Consider the following 6,335-nt stretch of genomic DNA (forward strand, 5'->3'; position numbering starts at 1 on the left):
TAGATGTCTGTATTCCATATTTGTATTATAACATCAGGTTAAATTAAATTCAGTTAAATCCTATTTCAGAACTCTACAGATACTCTTATTTTCATTTATGATTAAAAAATATTGATGGTTTCCGTTTTCAATTTTTTTTCCCGAGATAAATCAAATTTATATACCTTAGTTCATCTGTAATGCTAAGTTTATAAATCATTAGTTAGAAGTAAATAATGTACACATTTCTTTTATATGTTGTCTAATTGCACTTACTTTATACTATCCAAATTACACATGCGACTTTTTTTTTTTCTTCAAGATATACATACCATTTAGTTTCCACCTTGTTTAGTTTTAGTTAGCAAGTAACTGTTACAGATTTTATTGCTTCACTCCTCTGGTGTTTGGTGAGGGTATTTTCCTCTCAAAACCACACTTATCCATTTTTCCATGTGTAGCTGTAGATGGACCTCTACCGCTGGAGAAATCGGAAAAGTTGTGATGTTCTCCTTTATTGGCGATCTTGGTGGGCATTCTTTATTTTTAATAGGACTTGTAGGAAATGTGGATATAATTTAATAGGAAACATTCAGTTTAGGATTTAGACTTTCAGTTAGACCTTGAAAAGAGTTTGAGGAAACTACAGTACTTCATCAAAGTGCTTGAAGATCCTATTTCCTAAAGCATGAGGGGAAAAAAAAATCAATATTTTATTAAATAAGCTGTTAACCACAAAGGTTTAGATCATCCAGCATGAGTTTTTGAACAAGGGAGAGGCCAAAAAAAGAAAAGATGTAGAGACTTGGTGCTCTGTGTCCCCATGGAGGGGATGGGCAAATTCCTGCCCATGTGCTGAATGTTTCAATGTCAGCCGTGGCGCGGTGGGATGCGGAGCGAAGCGGAGCCACCACAGCCAGTGCCACCCCCCCGCCCCCCCCCCCCCGCCGCTGTCCCCCTGCCCAGCCTCTGCTGTCGCTCCTGCTCTGGGAACAAGTACTAGAGGGTCCATAACGAAAATTGAGCTTGTGCCTCTTTCCGGCAAGAAGGATTAGCTCTGCATTTCTCCAAACTCTGCAAAGGTTGTGGTTTAAACACTCTGTTTGACCCCACATTAGTACAGGTCTGTTGAATATTGAGTCGGCTCTTTTATTTTCTGTCAAGCAGGACAGGATATAATCTGATGCATTTCCAAGCGGTTGCAACAGCTGGAAACACATCTGCTTTCTTTTCTGCATGGAGCTGTTGTATACGCATTGTGAAGGACATGGAAGAAGATTTCTACTTCTTTTTAATTTTTCTTCTGCCATTTTTCATAGTCTTATCTGTCTTTGGAAGGTCTCCAACATGGAAACTGCCAATTCACAATTTTTTTGTTGCACATTTTTTGTATTTGCAGTATTGGCAGTTCTTAAGAATCGATCTTCGATCAGCAGCTTAGACATTTTCCCAAATGCCTATATTCAGACTGTTAAAAATATTACATATTTATATAAGGTATGCTGTATATGAAACATAATTCAGTTTGCAGGGTTTTTCTGAGGTTGCTCTCTGTGGAAGGATCACAGTTCTGATCCATCTGCTAGATATACAGGTGTTTCAGTGTTTCCTACGCTCTGTCACAGTTTTCTGTTTCATTGTGCATTGTTAGGACCCTTTTAAACTTTGTCCCCTAAATGACGCCCCAGGCGATTACTCACTGGCCTTGTGCTAAAGGCATCTCTGGATAATCTACCTACAGCAAGAGAACATGCTTCCCTGGGCTTCACAGTTGACAGCCCAGCGAATATGCTGCCTTTCTACTTAGGCACTACACTGTTAGAGGATTAAGAAAAGTTTAAGAAATCACATGTTTATTTGACTTATCTTCCATTACGCACAGGGTTTCTCCAAGTTTTATGTTTCTCTCAGCTCTCTGAATCCTTCACTCTGCACAGCCTCCCTCGTCAGTCCCCTGACTCCCCAGCTGAGTGTGGCAGGGTGTGTGATGGCCCTTCTTTTTGCTTTTGGTTTGTTCTCTCATCTGTAGTTTCCCCTAAAGGTTGCCCTTGAACATCTTCCTTCTGCTGTCCCCACCCACACACCACCTCCTGGGAGCTGGCTGCAGTGCAGTACAGTGTTTCACAGCTTTCACTACTTTAGGTTCAGACTGATGCTGTTGTCAATGTACCTGTGAGGACAAGCCAGTTCCGAGACTTAATTTTTCTTCCTACCATTTATGTCCGTAGAATTACAACAGTGAATAAGCAAGCCCCATTCATCTTCTCCATACCACTGATTTTATTGACCTTAGATGTCTCTTCTCATATAATGAATCCTGCTGATTTAATTTTTCCCCTTTCAGAAGGTGTTCCAACCATTGGATCGTCCCCCTTGTCTTTCTCCTACTCCTGTACCATTTCTACAACGATCCTTCAAATGATGGGACCTGAACTGTCATGAGTAAGACAGGGTAAATTCACACCATCCACATAATGCCATAATTTCATTTCTGGTTTGGTTTTTATTCCTTTCCTATATACTGACACAGTCTATAGGCTGGGTCTCTGCAATCACTTGGCAGAGCACAGGGGAGCAGAGGGGGCGATGCTGTCCAAATGTTCTCTCCCTGTGATTGTGGTTAATAAAGCTCCTGTCTGACCTGTCCTAAATTGTACTTGTGTTATTAAGCACTTGGAGTCCCCAGATCTCCAACACTTGACGAAGCCATGTGTCTTTCTGACCGCTGTTAACAGTGAACTGAGAGCTTCCCACAGACCTACCAGCAGTGATTCCTAGTTCTCTTTTCTGAACAGTAATAGCCAATTTAAAATCCATTAAATTATATATGTCTAGTTAAGGTTGTTTCCCTCCATATTCATTACTTTACATTTATTGACATTGAATTTTGTCTGTTATTTTACTGCCTGCATACTCGGAGCGTATTCATCAGACTAAATGTAGATGAACGGCATCTGAGCCAGCCACCCCGTGCTCTCGTTATAGGCAGCGTAGAGAAAGGCATTTCTAGGGCTGTGATTCCTCCCGTTCTAATGTATATATCTCAAACAGATCAGGGGAATCAAGCCTTTAAAGTGCCTGTTCCTCTCCACTGCATACGAAAGGAGCCTCAGGTGATCCTCGGTTTCTCTAACAGCTATGTTGTAGATGTCCGTGGTTAGGTAAGATGAATCCCACGTGTGTCCTATTGTGAGCTGTCTCTGTCACATTGCAGTCAGCTTTTGTTTATATTGCCCTGAACTATTTTGTGTCATCAACAAACTCTGCCATGCTGCTATTCACTTTTCTCAGATGATTTATGGGTAAATGGAGCACACAGCTTTATAGATGCTGGTGGGACTCCTCTGGAAATCTCCCTTTTCCAAAAAAAAAAAAAAAAGACCTTTTGTTCCTACCCTTTCTTTTTGACTACAGGAGCTTTATTTATTTACAATCCTTTTGGGAGGGACCCTGTCAAAACCTTTTTGGAAACACAAGTATGCTGCATCAACAGCACCACTGCAATCTGTGCTCTCACTGACTCTTTCCAAGGAGCTCAGTCGATTTATGAGGTAAGATTTTCTCCCTACAGAAGTCATAGTATTTTTTTCCAATTGTATCATGTTTGCCCAGCGTCTCTTAGTTCTACACTTTATCATAAATTTCCCAGGTCAGTGTTCCCAAGTCAGAATTACAGGTCTGTAGGTCTCTGGACCTTTTCTAATTTTCTTTTCCAAAACTGGGATCACATCTGCCTTTTTATTCCCTTAGCACCTTTTAAGTGGTGCGTTGTGCACTGCAGTTAGCAGTTCTTTTACATTCCCAGGGAAATACAGGGAAATACGATAAAGTCCCGCTGATGCATTACTGCCTATTTTATTGATCTGTCCTAAATCTTCCCCTACTACTTTTGAGCCGCCTCTATTTTTTTCTCACCAGGAAAGCCCATGCAATGGGAATCTCCCCCAGATCCTCTTTCATGGTTACTGAGTTCACTTAGCTTTTCTTTTCCTGGGAACCCCATGGGCCTTATTGATTACCTAGCAGGCTGCCAGCTCGCGGCGTGTTTGAGAACGGTTTGACTACTTTTTTTGATTCCTTTAGCCAGTCATCTCTCAAAATGCTTTTCTGACCTGCCTCCTTATGATTTTACCTTTTGCTTACTAGAACTTATTCTTTACCGGCCTCCTAGTGATTTGCCCTGTATGTTTATATCAATGAAATATTTTTCTTTCTTCTTGTGTTGTAAAAGAAGAACAATATCTATACTTTCAATAATGAAAAAGAGAATAATTTCCATTAGTCTGAGATGGCCTAATATAGGCAGCACAGGTATTTGTGCTCTGGTACCCTTCCTTTCTGTGCCATTTTTAGAATGCTCTCTGCTTCGTTAAAAAAAAAAAGAAGAGACACCTTCCATTTTTAAATTAATTGAGTTAATACTGTTCTTAGAAGAACTTCCTCAGAGGAAGGTCAATAACATAATTAGCAAAACATAAATAAGAAAGTGGTGCTGAAGAACCACGTTGCTGGCCAGATGCTTCCCACAGGTGGACCCGTGGGGCTGTGGGTGAGGTGGGTGTATCCCTGACACCGAAGGCCAAAATCTGCCCTTAGAGAGCATGATGATGGAGGGCGAGAGGCAGGGTCTGTCCTTTGGCTTGGCTTGTGGAAAAGACAGAACTTGGCAAAATAGCTCTCAAGGCTGAATATCTGGCACTTGAAATTCAACACATATACTACGATTTGGTTTTGTGACCATTTGGTCTTTTGCAACTTTGCATCCCAAGTGTGCACAAAAGGCATTGTTTATGTTCTTTGTTTCAAAAGTTAGTTTTTCATCAGATATTAATTTGTAATATTCAATGTTTTCAATTTGTGCTTTGATATTTATTTGTAGATATGAGCCTGTTCGAAGCCTGAAACAACATATAGCCTACTAATTCAATCCACACTCTCAAATTTTTGATCTTAATGAACCCTCCGATCTCTGTGAGGTTTTTATAAAGGGAATCACAACTGATTTGGAATAATAGCCATATCTGAAAGTTTGGACCTTTGTCTGTGACAGTTCATAAAGACAAAAATCAAGACTTATCTGATAAATTACTGGCAATGAATTGTTGTCCTTGCTCTATTAAATAGCACAGGCACAGAAGAGTTGCCGTATTTTAATGGACCATTAGTCTGATGAGTCCATTACCATTGCACAGTGGCCAATACCGTATGTTTCAAAGAAAGGTTCAACAAATCCTGTGAAAATATTATGCAGTAACCCTCCCACAGGAACAGTTCTTAACTTCTGGCAGCTAGTGCCTGATTTATGGCCTCAAACATGGCAACAAAAATCCTAAATGCTTTCACACGTCTTTTCCCAAAATGACCCCTTTGAGTACCTGAAAGACTATAGACCAACACCTGGGTTCCACCTGCACATTGTGTTTTTGTTTTTATTTTTTAAAGAAGAGTTAATGGCATTTCAGGTATTTTCTTGGTATCTTCAGAAAAAGGACATCTGTATTTATCTCTGTAACAGATACTGGAAACGCAGTGGAAAAGGGAATTTCCCAACACTGTTCTACGGGGACAATTGAACCACCACTAACAGAGGGAATGAAGTCTATCTTACCTCCTCATTTTGGCTTCTCAATCTCCAGCCTTTGTTCCATCAGAGCACAATAGGATTTAATAACAGAGCTACCTTCTCACTGCTGCTAACTGGATTAAGACCAACAACTAATTTTACATACAGGAATGTCATTTTCCAATTGCTAAGCAGTACTATATTTCAGTCACTACTATGCAGAATAATTTTCATTAACAAGTCAAAATCTCTGGGGATTTTTTATTGCTTGTGACCCTTTTTCCTCATATGATTCAATTCTCACCTGGGTATATAATACTAGTGAGACTGTAAACTCTAATAATTTGGTCATGCAGAGCGCATCTTTAGGTGTTTGAATGCTCTAAGCATGGTTTTCCTGATGGTCATTGGCTAACACGTGGTTCCAGATTTTATTTAGTGGCCTATGATTGTTTCTATAAATATGTTTGGGCATGGATTGAAAACATTTGGCAACACTACTTTGGCATGGATGACTGATGGACCATTACAAGTCATTGACTGTGGAGAAGGTTAATCAGACAAATGTTCTCATTAACCTGAATCTGATTCTCCTCTTCATTATTGAAAGCCAGATAATTTTCATTTTCACTGTGAAGTTAAAGAATGAGTTATCTTATTATAAAATACGTTTATACACATATTAAGTGTGTGTGTAGCTTCTATGAGAGCTTTCTAAAATAAGGAATATATTGTGCAAAAGCATTTTGTAGTGCTCTGCAATCAGAAAAAAAAAAACCCAAACCAGTACATG

Source organism: Pygoscelis adeliae, unplaced genomic scaffold (genome assembly GCF_000699105.1).
Source record: "Pygoscelis adeliae isolate BGI_AS28 unplaced genomic scaffold, ASM69910v1 Scaffold113, whole genome shotgun sequence".
Lineage (NCBI taxonomy): Eukaryota > Metazoa > Chordata > Aves > Sphenisciformes > Spheniscidae > Pygoscelis > Pygoscelis adeliae.